This window comes from Panthera leo, chromosome B1 (genome assembly GCF_018350215.1).
Source record: "Panthera leo isolate Ple1 chromosome B1, P.leo_Ple1_pat1.1, whole genome shotgun sequence".
Lineage (NCBI taxonomy): Eukaryota > Metazoa > Chordata > Mammalia > Carnivora > Felidae > Panthera > Panthera leo.
In genome coordinates this window covers 104,642,196-104,663,041 of record NC_056682.1, presented here as the reverse complement: position 1 = coordinate 104,663,041, position 20,846 = coordinate 104,642,196, and the positions used below count along the sequence as shown (strand labels likewise).

General features: G+C 36.5%; 1 protein-coding gene across 4 annotated transcripts in view; it reads left to right on the top strand.

Annotated features, from left to right (window-relative positions):
* The window catches only part of SYNPO2 (synaptopodin 2), a 207,678-nt gene that overhangs the window by 63,801 nt on the left and 123,031 nt on the right, over nucleotides 1-20,846 (top strand). Inside the window, exon 2 of one of the 4 annotated variants that reach the window (XM_042935627.1) lies at nucleotides 4,291-4,364. The exons of the other annotated variants lie outside the window; for them this stretch is intronic. The gene's annotated coding sequence lies outside the window, so the exon portion shown is untranslated. The remainder of the gene's footprint in view (nucleotides 1-4,290; nucleotides 4,365-20,846) is intronic. 4 annotated transcript variants of the gene reach the window in all.

The window sequence follows — 20,846 nt, the reverse complement described above, 5'->3', positions numbered from 1 at the left end:
AGATTTATAATTATTATACAAGATACCCAGGCTTTAAGGATAAATATGTATAATATAAAATAAAAATCATGAATAACCCAATTCTGTATGGTAGCATCATGGAGCACTACAGTGGAATCACTATTCAAACTAGACCCTGAATTGGACAAAGCCATTCCAGGCCTAGGGACCCTGGAGTCCATTGAACAAGGACACAAGAGCTGGTAAGAATAAGGCATGTTTGGTGAATGATAAGCAGCTGCAGAAACCAGAACTGAGACATTGTTCATTTCTGGTGGTATGGTGATGTCTTTTATGAGTATTCGATAAATCTTTGTGAATTATATATAATACAGAATGCAATCAGATCGGATTCAGAATGTTCCTCTTTGATACCTGAGCCTTCTTTCCTTTATTGTTTTGTTTTCTTTGTACATGCATAAAGGCTTGTTGGCATGTTCCTGTGATAACATTCAAAAAAATCTACACTCATTTTCCATAGTGTGCATGAAGTCTAGTTGTCACAGTCAATAGGAAACTCTTCATGAGAAAGATTGTAATGAAAATCTTCCCAGCTCACCACCATGGAAAGAGTTAAAAGAGACTAAATTTAGAATCTCTTAAATTTATTGTCTGAGAAGTTGAGAAGAACAAGAGATTAAAAGTCACTGTCTTCTTCCTTTCAACTCATCATCTTATTTGCCACAAAGTCTTCCTCTCAAATTCATATTAAAGATTTTTAGGGGCACCTGGGTGGCTCAGTCGGTTGAGCGCCGACTTCGGCTCAGGTCACGATCTCGCGGTCCGTGAGTTCGAGCCCCGCATCGGGCCCCTGTGCTGACAGCTCAGAGCCCGGAGCCTGTTTCAGATTCTGTGTCTCCCTCTCTCTGACCCTCCCCCATTCATGCTCTGTCTCTCTCTGTCTCAAAAATAAATAAACGTTAAAAAAAAATTAAAAAAAAAAAAGATTTTTAAACAGGGGCATCACAAGATCTCCTGTGTGCTCAGAAAGATGACCTAATGGCAGCATGGAGATGGCTTGAAGGGTGGAGCTTGGAGGATAGAGAACAGCTAGGCAGAGTTTATAATACTCCAGTGACAGATAATGAAACTAGACTAGACTATAGCACTGGGCTGGAAAAGAAGAAGCAGACAAATTAGAAAGATACAGGATGTGGATGGCAGGAATAGTGGGCAATAATTTGGAGGATGGATGTGGCATTTATTGAAATGTGTAGGAGGAAAAGTTATGAGGAAACATTTATGAGGAGCAGTTATGAGGAAAAGAAAATCAATTTAATTTGAATAAATTGAAGTTGAGTTATCTGTGGGACACCCAGAAGAAACTATATAACAAAGAGCTAAGAGAGTCAATTTGGGCTCAGGAGAGTGGCCAGTGCTAGAGGAAATGTAGGGTTACTAGTTGAAATGGATGAAGCAACAAGCAGAGAACAAAGGATGGAACTGTGAAAAGACCAATATATAAAGTATGGACAGAGAAAGAGGAGACAATGAAAGAAGTTAAAGGAGGTCACTGGAGAGCTAGAACACAAGCATTTCTGATAAGTTAAGAAAGGAGAATATTTCAAAGAATGGGTTATCAGTTACAAAGGAAGAAGACTGTAAGACCATACCATACATACCTGGGAGGTTGTTGGTGATTGTTTCTCTCTGTAATGATAGAGACTGAAGTCATGTTGAAGGTGGCTGGGAAGTGGATGGGAACCAGAGGAGAGCACATGGAAAGCATGTGCATAGACAGCTGTGTTTAAAATTAGCAGTGAAGGAAGGATAGCAAATAAGATATGACTGGTGAGAAGACAGGAGGAGTAAAGATTACATCTATTTGAAGGAGAAGATGGTCCAGGACAGTGTTTTTTCTGGAAAGAGAAAGACAGAAAAAGAGTGTAAGTAAGAAAAAGCAGTTACTCTTACAGCAAAATCAGAGGAGTTGGGAAGGATTAAATCCATTGAACTTAGCGCTAAATGTGTTGGTATTTTATATATTTCATTTTGATAGTTGGAAGTGTTTTTTATATAATGAGAAATATTAAATGTTAAAAAGTCCTATAAAAGAAAAGAAAAACGAATAAGATCATTATCTGAAAGCTTGCTAAAGCATTTGAGTCGTGGACTGTGGAATTAATTAATTTATTTATTTATTCATTCATTCATTCATTTAAATTAAACTTTTTTAATACTTCGGACAACATGAGCCCAGAATTGGAATAATTATACTCCTCAGTTCATAGCATATTTCTTAAGTTATTTTTAATAATATCATAAGCACAGACGACCCCAACTCTCGAAACAAAAACTAAAAAAATGGCCTACATCTAACATTATGCCCCCCTCCATAAATCACTCTACCTCTCCCCACCTGAGATGGTCATCATCTTGAAATATGTATTCATCATTACTTACCTTTGTTTTTATGGAATATTTATGCATACTTAAGAAGTAGGTATTTTAATTTTTGTTGTTTTTAACTTTAAAAAAAGGTATGTTTTATGTAGTCTTTGGAGACTTTTTTTTCTCACTTAAGGTATTGTCAGTAGGATATATGTGTATGGCTGCAATTCTGATTCATTGGTTTTGCAGAATTCCATTGTGTTAATAAGCCATAATTTACTCACCATTTTGTTTTGTCAATGGGCATGTGGGTTGCTTCAGGTTTTTGCTACTGTGAATAGTACTAATAGAATGTATCTCTGTTGCACATGGGCCAGGGTTTTTTTGTTTTTTTTTAGTTGTATATCCAGAAGTGGAATTGCTGGGTCATATTTGTGAAAGATCAGGTTTAGAAAATGCCAAATTCTTTTTCAAACAATGCATGAGTTTACAATTTATCAGTAATGTATAAGATATCTTGTGGCTATACATTTTTTCCAACACTTGCTATGTTCAGAGTTTTTAATTTTGTCATTCTTCTGGTTGTAAAATGGTATCTTGTTATGGTGTTCATTTGTATTTCTTTGACCATCATGCAAGTTGAATATCTCTTCATACGTTTACTGGCTATTTGTGTTTTCTCTTCTGTGAATTGCCTATTAGTATCTTTAGGATATTTTTTATTAGGTTATTTGTGTTCTTCATATTGACTGGTATAAGTACTTTACATTTCCTTTATATGAAATCTTGTCAGTTGTATGCACAGTGAATGACCTCCAATTTTACAACCTGTCTTTTCATGTTATTTAAGGTTTCTGTTGATGAATAGAAATTTTAATATAATCAAACATAAACGTAAATATTTTTCTTTTATACTTAATGTTTTTGGGTCTTGTTAAAGAAATCTTTTATGTATGCCATGCTCTAAGAAATATGCATTTATATTTTCTATAAGATCTTAGTTTTTAAACTATTACTTTAGAACTTTTTTTCCCTGAGATGTTTTACTGGATATGTTTTTAAATAAACTTTTTATTTCTCTTAGATAATGCTGTTCTTTAGATTACAGAGCATTTTGGTTGCTTAAAAATTTTTTGTTTCAGTCATCTTGGAGGTTGAAAGTAATTTGGTTAAAAACAGACAAAAAAGGGGTGCCTGAGTGGCTCAGTTGGTTAAGCATTCACCTTCAGCTCAGGTCATGATCTCACAGCTCATGACTTCAAGCCCTGTGTTGGGCTGTGTGCTGACAGCTCAGAGCCTGGAGCCTGCTTCAGATTCTGTGTCTCCCTCTCTTTCCTCCCCTACCCTGCTCATTCTCTCTCTCTCTCTCTCTCTCTCCCTCTCTCTCTCTCTCTCTCCTTCTGTCTCTCAAAAATAAATATTAAAAAAAATTAAAAAACAAACAAACAAAATACCCCCTTAGATTCAGAGAATTCTATCATTGCAATTCCCTGACTGAATAATGGTATCAGGATGTTTTGACTTAGCAGATGGGAATCAAGTGTTTTAATTTTTGAATTCTTTTCAGGTATAGTTTTGTTGCTCAGTTGAGAGTAGAAAGAAAGAATTTAGTCAAAAGCAAAACCTATTTTTATACTACGTAGATATGTGTGCATATATGTAGATGAGTGTCTCATATTATATATGACTTCTAGGCAGCAACACTAATAAAATATTTCAATCTGTAAGAATGATTTTGTGTTACTGAATAAACATTAATTACTTGTGCTTTTAAAAGAAGAATTTCCTTATGTCAGGAGTCACTTTCTAGATCATTCTAAGACACTGACAAAAAAGATTAGTGTTAGAAACATTTTGATACAGTGTAAGGAGAAGAAAATGATTACAAAATTTTGGAAACATAGGTAAATATCCAGCCACCATGTACTAAAATTTTATATTCTCTAATTTCAAATTCAGAGAATGAGAAGAGTTACAGAGAAGTTCAAACTGAAGTGACAGTTTTCCCATCAAATTGTTGAGTCAAAGAAGAGGTTAGTTGAATGGTGCCTGCTACATGACCCTTCTTTTAATAATCTTTCCCATTTAGCTTTCTATGCAAACTCTTTGCAAAACCAATTCCTTTATAAATTTCCTAGAAACTGCAGGTTCTCTTTTTTCGCTTAAAAAAAAAAAACCAAACTTCTTTAACAAAGTAGCCAAAATAAATAATTCCAAACTGCAATCAGATGCTTCAATGTTTACAGAAACAAAGCCATCCTTTTATTTTACCATTTTACATATAGCCAGGTGCATATATTTATGTAATGTGTTTATATAATAGAGTATGGTATAGGAAAAGCATTAAACAAACCTACAGATGTATTTGGCTGGGTGGCTCATCCGATAGGTCATGTATTTTGTAGTATTCTCGTTTTCAGTTGTTGAGACTATGTTCAAACAGAAACAGAAAGAGGTTTATCTCTAGAAACAGGTTTGATTTCCTTAAAAGGCAGTTGTTTCTTTTTTCCTTTGCTTCTCTGGAGAATTGGCTACAAACTGGGAATAGTTATCCTATGACTCATTTGTAGAGCTGCACTACAGCATATAGAGTTCAGATAAAATTATAATGAAATAGACCCTCGTAAGACTATGTGGAACAAGAGAGTAATTTTTAAAAGGAAATTTTTAAGATTGTATATTCTTAAATCTACTTTGTAGATAAAATAAGTTGTTCCTATTTTAAAAATGACTTAATCTAAACATTGGAATAACATTTTCTTTTGCCTTTTTAACTCAATACCTAGTTTTTGTATTTGACAAAAGGCATGACACATACAGTTATATTAGGTAATGATAACTTAATTCTTACTCAAGTATTTTAGAGGTAATGCAATGACTATTTTAGATTTCCTAGTCCATCAAATTACATTTTAAAAAATAATTGTACCAATCAGACTTCATTGGCTAAAATTAAGGCTATTATAAAGTTAAATATACACTTAATATAGCAGTATCAAACATTAGTATCAATTAGCCAGTTTTAGCACAGTGCTTCCAATGTGCTGTGTACTCTTAGAATGCAGACACTCCCTTACCCTTGTGCACAAAGTGAGATCTTTAAAAATATTTCCTGAATACTTATTCAAAAAGGCTTGCTTATTGGACACTTGCATTAAGTGAAGAAGAGCAAATATAAGGCACAACCATGACAGAAAGTACTAATCATTGTACTCATTCTTCAGTGCCTTGATTGGACCCTCTGTGTTCCTCAAGCTTGTACTCTACCAGCCATTTGCAATTGATTAAGGTTGGACTTTGAGCCAAAAATCTCTTCGCAATCACCATACTTAGCCATTTCCCCCTCATAGTTTGTATATTTTTATATACCAAAGCGATTCAATTAGAGAAGAAAAATGCACTCATTTAAATATCAATTTTAAAGCTGTTTTGATGTGTTTTGATGTCAATAAACATCAATTACGGGGTCACCATGAATCAAACTAGGTCCCAGGAACACAAAGATGAGTATTATAAGGTTCATTTCTTGAAAAAGCTTGCACTACAGTAGTGGGAGTCACATATGGGATGCAATCAGTGTAATAAGATTTGCAAGTGTTATTGTAGAAGAGGGTATAGAGAACAGTGGAGGCAGGAAGGGAGATAGATGATCAGAACATTAGAAGATGGAATACACAAGCTTCAGCTTGAAATACAAGATGTCTATGAGGATGGAGAAGGATTACAGAAAGTATTCTAGAAACAGGCTTGAGGCAGTAAACCAGCATGGCCTGTAAAGAGCCTCTGACTGCAAGAGCTGGCTACAACCAGGGCTTTGGTGTGTAACTAACTCTGTGGCACAGGCTGAGGGTGAAGTTCAGCAGACAAAGCATATAGCTGGGGAATTAGGCAGAAGGCACATCATGGAGGGACTCGTGGCCCCTAAAGGCAATGGGAATCCCATTAGAAATATTTTATGCATTTAAAGAATAATATGATTGACCCATGGAGAGAGGACAGGTTGGGTGAGAGACTGAAGGCTGGGTGAGCAGTGTAAGATTATTGTCCTAGTTAGTAGGGGACAGGAGATGAGGAGTAGAAAAGAGGAGATGGATATCACTGATCAAAATCATTAATTTTGTAAGATAATGTGGTTGAAGGAATGTAGAATGTAGTGAAGGAGAAAGGAATCTGAGATGACTTAGGTAATTGAGCAAATTTTAGCATCATTCTTGGAGACCATAACTGTAGGAGAAGGAACAGGTATACAAGAAAGATAACGAGTTTACTTTCATGCATTTGAAATGTGAGGTTCCTGGAAGCCATCCACAGTGCCTTGTCAATATTTGTGCATAAGAATCCAGAGCTCAGGAGAAAGGGAAGGACTTGGAATTCATCTGTGTACAGCTGGTGGTTGAAGTCACTGGAGTGGGTGAGATCACCCACATCATGAAAAACAACTTTTATCTAAGTAATCCAGCTTCACACATATTAAAGTAGATATAGCAATACTTGGCACCTACAGTGGGCACACCACCAGGTATTTGTTCTGTCTTGGACCGTGGACTCTAAGAATAAAATAATCCACCATGGACAAAAGGAAAAGCAATCACTTCCTTAGGCATTCTCTCTTAAAACTGAGAAGTAATTTAAGCATCAAAAAACCTCCTTGTAGTATTAGTGTGATATAATAAGAAATATGTATTTCATATTCCGACTTTATTTAGATTGCATACTGAAACAGTTTTGCTGCGGGTGCAATAAATCTTCAATCAAATGAACATTTTCACAGTACACATATGAAACCATTTCTTTTCTGGACACCAGTCTAATCATGAAATAACCAGGCAGAATGTGGGCAAAATGGCCTGATCAAGAATAAGCTCTTCTGGCCAGGGAAGATTGTTATTAACATCCACCTAGTTTCTTACCTAGTCTTTAAATGTTGGGTTTTTCTAGGGCTTCACAGTTAGCCCCCTGACTTCTCACTCTGGACACTCTCCCTTGCAGATTATGTCATTTCAGAGGTTCTACTATCATCGTTATGTTTATGATGCCCACATCTGTGTTTCTAGCACACATCTTACCTTCAAACCTGTCCTCTACAGTGTCGCCTGTGTGGCTCAGTTTGTTAAGTGTGTGACTCTTGATTTCAGCTCAGGTCATGATCTCATGGTCGTGAGATCAAGCCCCACGTGAGGCTCTGTGCTGACAGTGTGGAGCCTGTTTGGGATTCTCTGTGTCTCTCCCTTTCTCTCTGCCCCTGTCCCCCTCAAATAAATAAATAAACTTAAAAAAAATCTTCCCTCTACACAACTGCCAGGCTGATGTATCTAAAACACATATGGCCCATGTCACTTCCTTGATTAAAACCCTTCCCTTCCAGGCTAAAGCCAAAGCTCTTCAATTTGGGAAGATAGATCCTTTGTTAATGATGTTCTAAATCTCCAGCCTTATCTTTTTTTTTTTTTTTTAACTATTTGAGCTTTGAACTCCAGAAATACCAATTGCTTCTACTTATTTTTCATATGATTTTATTTATTTATTTATTTATTTATTTATTTATTTATTTATTTATAATACACTTTTTTGCCATCTTGTCTTCATTCTTGCTTCTCCCTCAATATGCAGTTCTCTCCTCCACCTGGCTAACTTCTGTCACCTCTCTAATGTAGCCTGTATTGACCCTGAATTAATGACCTCATCCATGTGTCTTCATAATACTCTGTGTATCTTTGTCACTTAACACATTGTTTCACAGTTATCTGTTTCTTTGACTTTTTCCTTCAGTACCCTGGGAGCACCTTGAGGGTGGGGAGTATATCCTAATATCCTATTCATCTTGCATCCTTGGAGTCTACCATATACTTATAGAATGGTTAAATAAATGAGGAAGGAGTGAAGGTCAAAGGCAAACTCACATGGGAAGTGTGTCTTTGTACTTCAGTGTAATGTTTTAGCCACTGAGTAGTTCCAGTTAACCATGTGAAGATTTGTTTACTGTCAAAGGCACCAGTTCTAATAATTGGATCCTAATTAGAGATACTGCCTGAAGTAGGCATACCTCTGTCTCATAGACAAAGCTGTTTCATTCCCTCAAGAAATCTTTCTGTTTTAGAGAAAAAAGATTGGCTTTCTGCTCCAAGACCTATAAATGATCCTTCTGGAAGTAAAAACATGCTGTATTTGTGGTGCTCCTTATTTTATCCTCTAAAGAATTCCCTATAGAAACTCCAAACTTGACTGACAGGATGGTCAGCAGGCTTTGCTCTTAATTCTTTTTTGATGTACATATTCATGGAACGTACATATTTTTTAAACTATATATTCTGTGGGGACCTACATATTCATACAAAGAGACACATACCATATTTATTTATGAAACCAGAGAAGGTTAACAGACTTTTTCTTGTACATTAACTCCTGGCATTTTAAAATTTCCTTCAGTTATGAATATAAGACTACTATTATAATGGGACAGAGAGACATACTGTTGTCTTACATTTTAAAATTCCAAGGAAAAATGTCCTGTAAGAATCACAGTATATTTAGGGATCTCGGACAACTAATAAGCTCAGCCTGTCAGGAAGAAATAAGGTGTTGTGTGTGTGTGTGTGTGTGTGTGTGTGTGTGTGTGTTTGTTTAACTAGAAGTATCATCCACATAGTGTAGTTTAGCCATATTTGGATTGGCTGGCCTCATCTATGCATATATCTTTAATTGTATACCTGTGCTAATAATAGCACAGAGTAAATCTTTTAAATAAAACAAGAAACTCCCTGGAGATATATATATTATATATATACAATTATATATATATATATATGGTATATATATATGTATATATATATACAAAATGTATATATATACAATTATTATTATATATAATATTATATATAACAATATATATAATATTATATATATAACAATATATATAATATTATATATAACTGTATCTATAACTGTATCTATAACTGTATCTATAATTATATCTATATCTATATTATATATAACAATATATATAATATTATATATATAACAATATATATATTATATCTATATCTACAACTATATCTATATCTACATCTATATCTATATATCTATAAAATAAAGGAACTGTGATATCCAGGTTCCTTGTATATATTTTGGGGAAAAAAGTTTTCTCTGCCATACATATAGTATGGTGGCTGCTTCAGAGATGTGTTAGCTAAATTTCACATGTAGTGTAGTCTCAGAACCCAAATATTGACCTTGAAGGTTGCTTCCTAGCTCTAAGTACAAATACTGACTCATGTCATCCCTTCCAAGGTGCAGATGGTAACTGTTGAGTGCAGCTGAGGAAATTCCTGCAGATTTCAGCCTACTGGAGAGGATTCTGGCTGTTAATATCACTATAACCTTTGTGCTCTTCCATTATTCAGTTGCTTCTCCTTAGCTTCCTGAACCTTTCCCTGTGGACAAATCCTTGCATGAGGAAAGGACAGACATCTCAACATGGTGTACTAAAACAACAACAAAACTGAGTCCATGTGGCAACAAATTTTTCCAGAAAGTCTTAAGGGGATTGTTATACTACGTTTCAATTAATGCTGATCTCAGCTGGAATAATTTGCACTTCTATGTTGTTTGTGTTTCAGTACACCTGTAGTTGACAGGAGCTGTCTAGATACTAGATAGATTTTACACATCTGTCAGTAAATCAAAGATACAAATGTGAGAGATAGTACCCAGTGGCTTTGTGTGGGTGTTTAGCATTCCCTGGTGCATTAAGGACCAACAGATCGTGCAAAATTAGAGCCATATATCAAAGTCAATCCCTTCTGGTACAAGTACACCCTTACTCCAGGACTATCCAGGTCTGCAGGAAATCTTTGCCCATTCTTTCTGATTGAGAATTGGCAGAAGAGGGTCTTGTGGCATGACTAATGAAAAATATAAAATCTTTTAATTTATCATTGCCTTTTTGGTGCTACCATTTGGGATGGAACAAAGCCATGAAAATTCTGAGTTGATCGTTAGTAGTAACATGGACTTTAAGAGAGTAGAAATAAGGATGGGATGTGTGATTATAATTCTCTGCCCAAGTAGCTTGATAGGGAACTGGTGCCCCGAAAGCTCATGTGACGATTTCCCAACTTTGATGTTATAGAATTCCAATACGTTTTTTAAATGTCTAAGAAGTGCTGGCGTGCCTGGGTGGCTCAATCAGTTGAGCATCCAATTCTTGATTTAGGCTCAGATCATGATCCCAGGATGTGGGACTGAGCCCCACAGCAGGCTCTGTGCTGAGCTCTAGCCTGCCTAAGATTCTCTCTTTGTCTGCAAGCCCCACCCAAAATTAAATGTCTAAGAACTGCCAAGCTTTTTGCTGGGTCCTGGGAAAAACAAAGATAAAATAGGCACAGGTCCTGCCTCCAAAACGTACACAGTCCAGTCCAGTAGGGGAGAAGCTAACAGATTTTTTACCAGGCAGATGAGGAAAAATGCAACCGGAGCAGATAGGACAGTATTTTCAGTGACAAGGCGGCATAGCATGGCATGCTGTGTTTCCATCTGTGTGGATGGAAAACAGAGCTGGGGATTATAGGAGGTAGACTGGAGAGGTAGGCAGGGGCCAGATCAGGAAAGCCTTTGTAAGCTGTTATATGGATCTTGGGTTCTGTCCTGTGAGTGTGTGATAGGGGCTATTAGCAAGAGTGAAATTTACTCACATAATTCTTGGGTTCTCATGGAGAAGAAAAAAATCTTTTGCTTTTCAATTCATGTCTGGAGGTGCTGGAAAGCTCTTGGCAACCGTGGAGTATGGTGAAGACCTGAACTGTGGCTGCCGTGGTCGGCTGAGGAAAATGGGACGTTGTTAAGATACGTTTAAGTAATGCAGTGGAAAGGTTTTGATGATCAGTTGGAGGTAGCAGGAAAGAATAATAAGAGTGATTAAAGGAATATTTCTTTCTGCCTTGATTAAATGGTGCTGGCAAACCTGTACGACTATGTACGGCAACCCTGACAGCCAGGCTGCAGCTCAGTCCCCAAAGTCTCTAGCAGTCAAAGCAAAAAAAAAATTACAGGCAGTTAGAGTCACAATAGTAAAAGATGTAACAAAACAAAGACTGTAAAGTGCTGTAAGGTATAAGGTGTAATAAATGTAAATTATTGTTATTATTGTCAAATATGCTTTTCACTGTAGAGGAGCTGGGTTCTGTCTCTCAGCTCTCCTAAGTCTGGCAGAGCCCCATGGGTTCAGGGGCTCATGTTTCCAGAACGAGTGAGGATGCTCTCCACCTCATGGCATCCTGGGTAAGCAAGCGGATGCTGCAGTAGCATTGGCGCACCCTCTTTTGGCCCCCGCGTAGACGATCCCTGTCCCTAGATTGAGGTATACTTATGGACACACCAGCTGTCCTCCATCACGTTTGCTCCCTCTGGAGTCTTCTCCTTGTCCTTTCACTTCACCAAAAACAAAGACCTGTGGTCTCATATGTGGATGAACTCCTCTTGGTCCTGTCTCACTAGTTTGCCTGATGTGCCCAGCAGGTGCTGGTCAGAGGAGCAAGATGAATCTCCTGCCATGGGCATTTGCAAAAAATATGAAATTTGACATTGTTCAGATATTTACTCCCATTTTCCTAACTTGTGGTGACTACGAGATTCTCTTTGTTTTATATTATTAACAAGACATAAATTGTTGGAACCAGAAAGGACCCTGAAGAGTACCTTGACCAGTGTTGTCCTTTTACATGTGAGGAAAATGAAGCCCACAAAAGTAAAGTGAATTGTGGATTGCACTTAGTTATACAACTGGGTAGTGTCTGAGCCAAGTGTTGACTCAAGCACCCTGATTCTCAACATTACCATGCTGCTTCCCAGAGCTTTTTTGAAATTGCATTGGGGGAGAGAGAGAGATACAGGGAGAGGGAGAATGAAAGAGAGGGAGAGACAGAGAGAAATGGAGAGGAAGATAGGGAAAGGGAAAGCAAAGTGTGTCTCTTCAGTTTAAAAACATTGGCCCTCTCTGCTGGGCCGGAAAAGTAGAATTTTCAAAAAATGTCGTTTTAATTGTCTACCATAGTAGTGTGGCTTTAACGTGGTATTGTATTATGCCCCTTGTAGAAACTTGTACTTGCTTTATCATATGTCCTGGTGGTCATGCTGTCTCAGGGTTGCTTTTAATAAGGCTATTCTAGAGTTTGTTTTCTTTCCTAAAAATGATTGAGTTACAGTTGTCACAGAACATTGGGAAATGATGGATGTTTAATGTTCCATAGATGACTGCAAAGTTTGTGAAGGCTGTTGCTGCTTCTGGTATCGAGTAGTTGTTATTGGTTTTATGTATATATTTTATGGGTGTAATTTGAATTTTTGGATACTTTAGCTGTGCTATCAATCTTGGGAAGAAAGCATTCTGCTTGTGTATGTTGTACTGGTATTGCATAGAAATTGGTCAGGAGACTATGTTGGTCTGGAACGATTAAGCTTCTCCCCCATTTTCACCTGTATAATGTTCTGTATTCAGTATGCCCATAGATTGATGACAGAAATGAACCAAGTGTTCCCTTTTTAAAAAAGCATTTGTGAATGCTTCTTGCACTACATCCTGGGAGGAGGGTGTCTGCAGGGTGCTCCAGATCTGCAGAGGCCAGGCTGCCTTGCTCCCATGACAGGAGGTTTGCTAGGCAACCAGAGTGAGCTTTCAAACAAGCTTAGATATTCCTGCCTGGCGTACCGCCATCCTCCAAGAAGGCAAGTAGGCGCAGTAAATTAGAACTGACCATAATGCTTGACGTGTTACCCTTTAAGAAGTGTTGATATTTTATGGCAAGAGGTTTGTTTGTGCAGAACTGATCAGCCCATGTAAGGGTTTATTAGCTAATTGCTCAGGATCAAAACTTATAAAAAGCATTTGGAAGACAGTCTTATGTGATTACACTGTAGGAAAAAGAACTCTTATGATGAAGTCAGAAGTGTTGATCTTTGAGAAAGCTTGCCAACCTGCATATAAATTTGTGTGGGAAGAAATACATTTGAAATATGTCCTTCTATAGTAAACTTTAAAAAGCTTCTCCAAGCAAGAAAAAAAACAGATGGCATAGGTCTTATTAGGTCATAACTGATACTTTGAGACTTGGGAATCCAGGCTAGTTCCAACAACATCCAAATGTTTAAAGTGACATTTCTTTAGCAAGGTTAGACATTATTCAGAAAGTCTCAGATCATTACAAAAAGTGCTTTAAGAAAACCTCCTTTATTTGTTCCTAAATGTCTGGTGAAGGGGATTAGCCCATTTATTAGAGTAAACCAAAATGCTTAAACCTAGCTACCCTGGGATACTGTGAGGCAGGGTTTGACTATGTTGTATTTTTATATTCGTATACTTATATATTAATACATAGTAAGATGTAAAGCAACTTCAAAAACCCTGGGTAATGAATTGTTTCTTGTTCGTGAACAAAGCCACATTCCATAGCAATGTGTTCTTGTCCTATACTGTACTTGCCTGGTTATAGCACTTAATGTTGTAATAAATATACTTATTAATGAACAGTTTTCCAATGGAAGATTGTAAGCGCTGTGAAGGAGGAACCATATCTGTTTTATTCACTGTTTCTTTGCCAGAACTTAGGAAATCTCCTGGTCTGTGGCCATACTGAGAAAAATAAGAGGTAAGAAAGCAAAAGGAAAGAGGGAAAGGAGGCAGAATGGAAAGAAAGAGAGAAAGGGGAGGAGGAAAGGATAGGGGGAGACAGACAAAGGAGAAAAGGAAAGAAGAGGAAGGGAGAGCAGAAACAAAAATAAAGCTAGCTGAGTGGCTGTTTCTTATTTGCAATAAATATAAGGAACTGGCCAATTCTTTGGACTTTTAAAAACTTTAAATGAATGTTTTCAGGTTTGCATAAGCATCTGAGTTGTTTATATCTCTAAATTATTATATCAACATAAAGGATTCAGAATGTCCTTTAAGAAAATCAGATAACCTCTCAAAGTTTTAAAAAATCAAGAGGTTTCAATCTTGTTTTAGCTAATTATGCAGAAAAATATATAAATCGTTAAATTTTCTCAAGCTATTAAAGCTTTTAATTTTTAATAAAATAATTTATACTTCATTTCTTCTTCAGTTGAATCCCACCCCTCACCTCAGCCAAATTATTTCTTCTAATCCTCATTTTTGTTGTTGTTTATACAAATAGAGTCCTTCTATGATCTCCCAAGACCCTACACAATTGAACCATCTTTCACTAGGTTAACTACGATGGAAAGCTCCAAAAGGTACACGTGCACTTTGTAAAATACATAGAGATAGTGATTATTGTATCTTGTAGCTAGATTGATGTGGATTAAGTCAAATTCCATTAATTAGAACCCTCCATCAACTTATTTGTCATAATGAATATATTTTCTTTCTGACTTATTTATTTTCTACATTCTGCACTTAGAAGAAAAAGGCAAAGGACTGAGAAAATAAGGGGATAGTATTCATTTAGTAAACAAAAATTACATCTTTAATATTATATTGTTGGACTCATTGTTTATGATGATGATCCTTTAGATTAGCATTCATAATCACCCTATAAGATTGTAACTAAGAATTTATAGAGAACGTGTTAAGTGTATAACATTGTATTGGGTACTCAGGCAGGGGCATATAAGCGCTAACAATGAACATTTATTAAGCATTTATTAAATGCAAGGCTAAAGCTTTATCTGTATTGCCTCATTTAATCCACACAAATGTCCTACGAGGAAGATAATATTATTGTTTTCCAATTTTACATATCCAGAAAGTAATAAAACAAGTAACTTGGAAAAGATCATGTAGCTAGAATTTTAAAATAAATTCGGTCCTGGTCTTTTGCATCTGTTGTTCTGGTTACCTTACTTTAGAACTTACATTGCTTCCTTCCCATCCCTACTCTTAAACTATATTGTGCATACTTCTGTATGCACATTTATTATGTATTGTATGAGCATGGTTTGCAGCTTTAAAAACAAACAAACAAACAACTCTTTTTCATTAGAACACAAGCTCCTTGAAGTCATGATATAGGACCTTTTCATATAGGTAGCAAAGGACCTAGAATAGCACCTGTCATCTAATAAGAATTTAATAAACATTTGCCATGAAATGAGTGGTTGTATTTGGGTTTCTCATCTTCATTAGATTATGACTACCTTGACAGCAGAAAAGTATCTGACTTGTAAATTTTTTACCCATGATGATGACTCAAATGAATATTTACTGAGTTAAATTAAGGGCTAAAGTGAGTGTTATTTTGTTGTATTAACTAAGATATGAAAATACTATCACATCTTATGCAGATTTTCAAAAGGGTAGATCTAACACCTTACAGGGCCTTCCAATTTAGAAAGAACATTATTGTGTTCTCAGAATAAACTTGAGAAATTAGAAACTCTTAGATAAGGAAAATTGACCATCAAAGAGTTGGCTTGTCCGCATTCACAGAGCCATAAGTGGCAGAGCTGGGATGGGAATATAGGTCTTCTGACTACTACTTGAGCTCTAACCATGATATTAAACTATTTCATAGATGACATTTCAGTTTGTGAGCACATTTAATACCCCTGTATCCAGGGTCATTAAGCTTTTCTTATTTTTAATATTTATTGGACATTTACAAATTGGTAGGCTCCATTGTGAAAAATTATATACATCTATGCTATATTCCCACGAAGTTTGACTCCCCCTGGAAGGGAAAAAAATTCTATATGAAACGAATCCGTATCACACCTTTTCTCTGTGACCTAATCTACAAGGATCTAGCTCTGCTGCATAGACCAGAAATAGCCTGTGATAAGTGAGGCATAGAAAGTTATGTAAGCAAGTCAGTGGGATCACAGATTCTCTGGAACCAACTCTGTACCCAGTTTATTACTATGCACCTTTATACAGTGCATCTCTTTCCATTCCTGTGGCTCACTGAATCTCTGGTTGGGATTGCCAATGCATGTCTTAGGCTTTTATGGAATGCCTAATTTTTGGGCCATTTTTACACATAATTTTAAAAATCAGCAAATATTTATTTTTGGGGGTGAAAACCCTTTACTATGTCAGTCATTAATTTGACTTTATTCAGTGACAGGGCTTTTTACCCACCTTTAATTAAACACTGCTAAAAATGTCTACATGTTTGAAAAATACGCCGTTTCTATTACCCATTTTGGAGGGTGTGAATCTAGCACGGTGAAGCATAAGCAGTGTGCCAGGTGCTATAAATCATTTGATTTCGTGGTTATCCACAACCTTGTAATCTTTTCCCTCAGCGGGCTATCTTTTTTCTGACCAAAATGGTTTCCAGGCAGACTTGCTTCCAACTATTTATGAGTTTTCACTTCAAAGATCGCAGAATGTTCGAAAATAGATGAGAGTGTTTTCTTTGACATACCTGTATCCTGAGATTGGGGCAGCACTGACCACACAGGGGATAAGGCAGCATTTAGAGTGGGATTAAAAGAAGATTCCGGTTTAGGAAAAGTGCTCTGAAAAGCTTCCCATCCTTGCTGTCAAAAATGTAGAGGCAAGAGTTTTGAGCTTGTAAATATACTTGTTTGTATGTGATGGGTTATTATTAAAAAAATAAAATATTTTATCCTGTGACAGTGAGCATTTTCAAGTAATGTATCTCCTGCTAATTGTAAATTTTAAATTCCCTTGAATGATTCTTGCTTACTGTAGCTAACAATACCTAGATTGCATGCACTATACATAATTAATTATTTTATCCTGGTTAAATAAGAAACCTTCATGGGAAGTGGGCGTTGAAACTATTTAAGGTTAGTATTCGCCACAAAATGATGTTTTCTCTGTGAACATTGAGTTGAAAGGTAAGAACTTCTTTTTTTTTTGAACCAGAAATATTAAATAACTATTGTTAATAAAAATGAGAGAGACGTGCTTGACAGTTCATAGGCATTATCATACCGGAACAAGAACCCATCTTTCTAGAGTGTTTCTTACAAATTTTCCAAGAACCCCTTTGGGCGGTCTGCAACATTTCACATTTCTCTGTGTCTGGCTATAGGAATCTTGTCTGTGAACAGCAATAGTATGAAGAAATGTACCATAACATGTTCCACCCTGAAAATCCACAACTTTATTTTTAAACCAGAACTTGCTAAAATCCATTTTTCTAAAAGGAAAACTGAGTAAAGGGACATAAAAGTAATTTTTAAGGGAAAAAAACAAGTGAAAAAACTTTATCTTGACACTGAAAAATAAAATAAGGTTTGAATTTTCTTGAATTCTTTGAGTTCAACTAAAAGGAGAGTCTTACTTTCCTTTAGTAATGTTCTGGCAAGACAATGTTTATCATAGGTTACTGAAACTATAATCTATGAGAGTCAATAAAAGAGGAACATGGTAGAGCCTTTACTAGTGTTACTTAGGGTAGCATATCCTAGAATTTTTGTTGCAGTGCCACACAGAGGAAATGAAAATATTCCTATTGCATTTTGGGTAAACAGACAAGCTGCTTCTGGCCGGAGACTACTGATCTGGGGTCTCTCTGAGGACTGAAAAAAAAAATATCAATGTCTCAACACAGTAATGGGACATAAGCCAGCAGGCAAGATTGATGCTAATATTTGGTTGCAGTATAAACCTATATTTTTCACTTTATTTTGAAATTTACATACAGACGTAGATAAGTAAAGGTTGGTAAAATTTGAACCTAGTTGAGGATAATCTGCTGATGTGGCTCAAAAACCATCCTATAGAATCAAAATATGAAATACTGAGAAACAGCATTCAAAATAGTTTATGGTTATTATAACTTTGGTGTTGAGAAGTGACCAAAACTTTAAGCAAATTAAGACATTATTTAAGCATTTAGTATAGTAAACTCACAGTCATTAACACTGTAGGATTTATAAATTAATTGTAACTGCTTTCTTTTTTTTAATTGACAGTAGCCATGTGTGGGGGAAGAAAATTTAAGTTTATACATGTGGAATGAAAAGTTTTATGTACAACTGCTTAGCAAATTTTTAGTTGAAATGCTGGTTAACGTGGTTTATTCTGAAAGAGATACTAATGGTACTGAGACCAGTTTTTGACACAAATGGAGATTTTTATGATTCAGGGATCAGTATTAGAGAAATTTCTTGGTTGCTAAGTGGATCTCTGAATGCAAAATGTAGCTGGTTTCTTTTTCACTTTATTTCTGAGAATAGGTTACTTTACACATACTTAGATAACAATCAGAGTTAGGAATCTTCTGTTTGCATGTGTAGAAAGCACACTTCCCGTTTAAACCAGGAAGAGACTTCACCGGCTCATGTGATTGAAAGTCCACTGGAAGAACTGGCTTTAGTCATGGCTTGAACTGCTGGTGTCCATGACATGACAGGTCCAGGTCTTTCTGTCTTCAGTTCTTTGCTTGGTTTCTTTGTTCACCTCATTCCTGTGTGGCCCTAAGCTGTCTACCAGTTATTACAGGCTTCCCTATCTGTATTTCCTATGGTGGGAGTAAAGCATGTCTGTCCCAGCGTGCCTTTAAAAAAAAAAAATGCCTAAGTTCATTTTTTTAATTAATTGCATTCCTAAGAAATCCGACTGGATTAAGTCACATGGTCACCCCTAACCCAATCACTATGGCCCGAGAAATGGAATGCACTCATTACTTAGCCTAGTTTCAAACCCCTCCACACACTTGCAATGTGATACCAGTGAACTACATAAGTCACCAAATGGGAATTTATGACTGTTAGAATTATCTTTAAGAAGAATGGATGCTGGAGACAACCATTACATGGTGAATCTTAGAAATAGGAGACTTTAGAATCTTTAGCCAAATGCCTTTCTGATTGATCAGACTTTACAAAACATTAATGTAAAATGGTCATTTAGTCTCTAGGGGTCCCATTTATGACAGTGAGTCACCATAACCTGTTTGATTTTTGAACGGTTGTGTTGGGAAAGGCTTTCCTTACATTGAGCAAAAATTTGCTTCCCCTTGCCCTTCATCCATTGGACCCTATTTTGCCCCTAGTGGCCACAAAAAGTAAATTCAATTCTACAATGCAGGCTTTCTAATATGTGTTAAAGTAGTTAAGGTAGTCATCCTTAGTCTTTCTTCTCCAAGCTCAACATGCCCCATTCTCTCATCTGTTATTGTTGTTGAAAGGTTTAAAACACCCTCACTTTTTTGGCCTCTCTTCTTTGTATGAATTCTGGCTAATCAACTCCAAACTCAGACACGCAGTTCCATATACTGACATAAAGACTTCCAGTGTGGCCATTGGAAAGTGTTTTTTTGCCCATATGTGTGAGCAGAAAGATATTGAGGAAAATAAGGCTACACCTTGTGAAGAATAACTTTAACAGCAGTCTATAGAAGAAGCCGGTTCCAAAACTGATTACCTAAAATAAATGATCTGCAGCTAGAACATGTGCAGAAAATATGTTTTGGAACATGAGTTCTCAAAACTCTAACCATTAATATTGGGTTTAATTACTGATTTTTTGTGTTGGAGTCATGCTATTTAATTTGTAAAACATTATGAATTGTTCGTATTTTAATAAGTAAGTGGTTAATAATATCTATAATATAATATATATACTATTTTGTTTTTAAAGATAATTCTTTTTATTTTGTCTTATAAAAGTGAAAGTATTACATCAAGATGCTTGGTCAGATTCTATTTGTCATGAGAGAATTCTCAGTTCTCTTCTAAATGTACATGTTCTCCAGCAGAGTGACAACATCCCAGGATATACAACTTGAAACACTCGAGTATCATGACATATTTACACTGATATTAACTCTGAAAAGGACTGTTGCCCATCAGACACAGAAGTGGGAAGGAGTTGAGCACTGATTTAAGGAAAGCCTCTGATGAGGTATGTAATGCCTCCGTCTTCATCCAGTCCACCACCAGGCCCTTTAACCTACTTGCACGGTATGCCGCAGGCACATTTTCTCTCTTCCAACTTCACTACCACTGCTAGTCCACGCATCATCCCAGCCATTTGAGACTCCTGCAATGACCTCCAAACTGGTCTCTTCCCATCCTCCAGTCCATGGTCCAATAGCAGCCAGAGAAATTTAAAATGCAAATAGGATCGTGCCCCTCTTTACTCATAAAAACAGTCTTCAATTGCTTTTTATTGGACCTAGGATGATACAAAATCCCTCACAGGTCTGTGAGACTCTGTCTACTTGTCCAAGCCCATTTTTCTCCATTCTCTTCGGTTGTTCAGTATATTCCAGGAATACTCATTTTCTTTTAGTTCCACTACTGAAATAAACTCTTCTGCTTCAGGGCCTTTGCATATGCCCTCTTTGCTGCTTGGCATACTCTCCATTTCTTTGCCTGGTTACCTTCTACTGATCATTAGCTCTCACCCTGAGGGTCCTTAGCTCTCCATTCTTCCCTGACAGCCCATTTTCAGATCCTATGTTTTATTCTCTAACAGTATCCTCTACCTTTCTTTCAAGCACCTATGTGTGTACTGTTGGACTGTTTGAAATCCACCTCAGTTGATAGACCACAAATTGCAGGAGGAGTGGGTTGGCTCACTA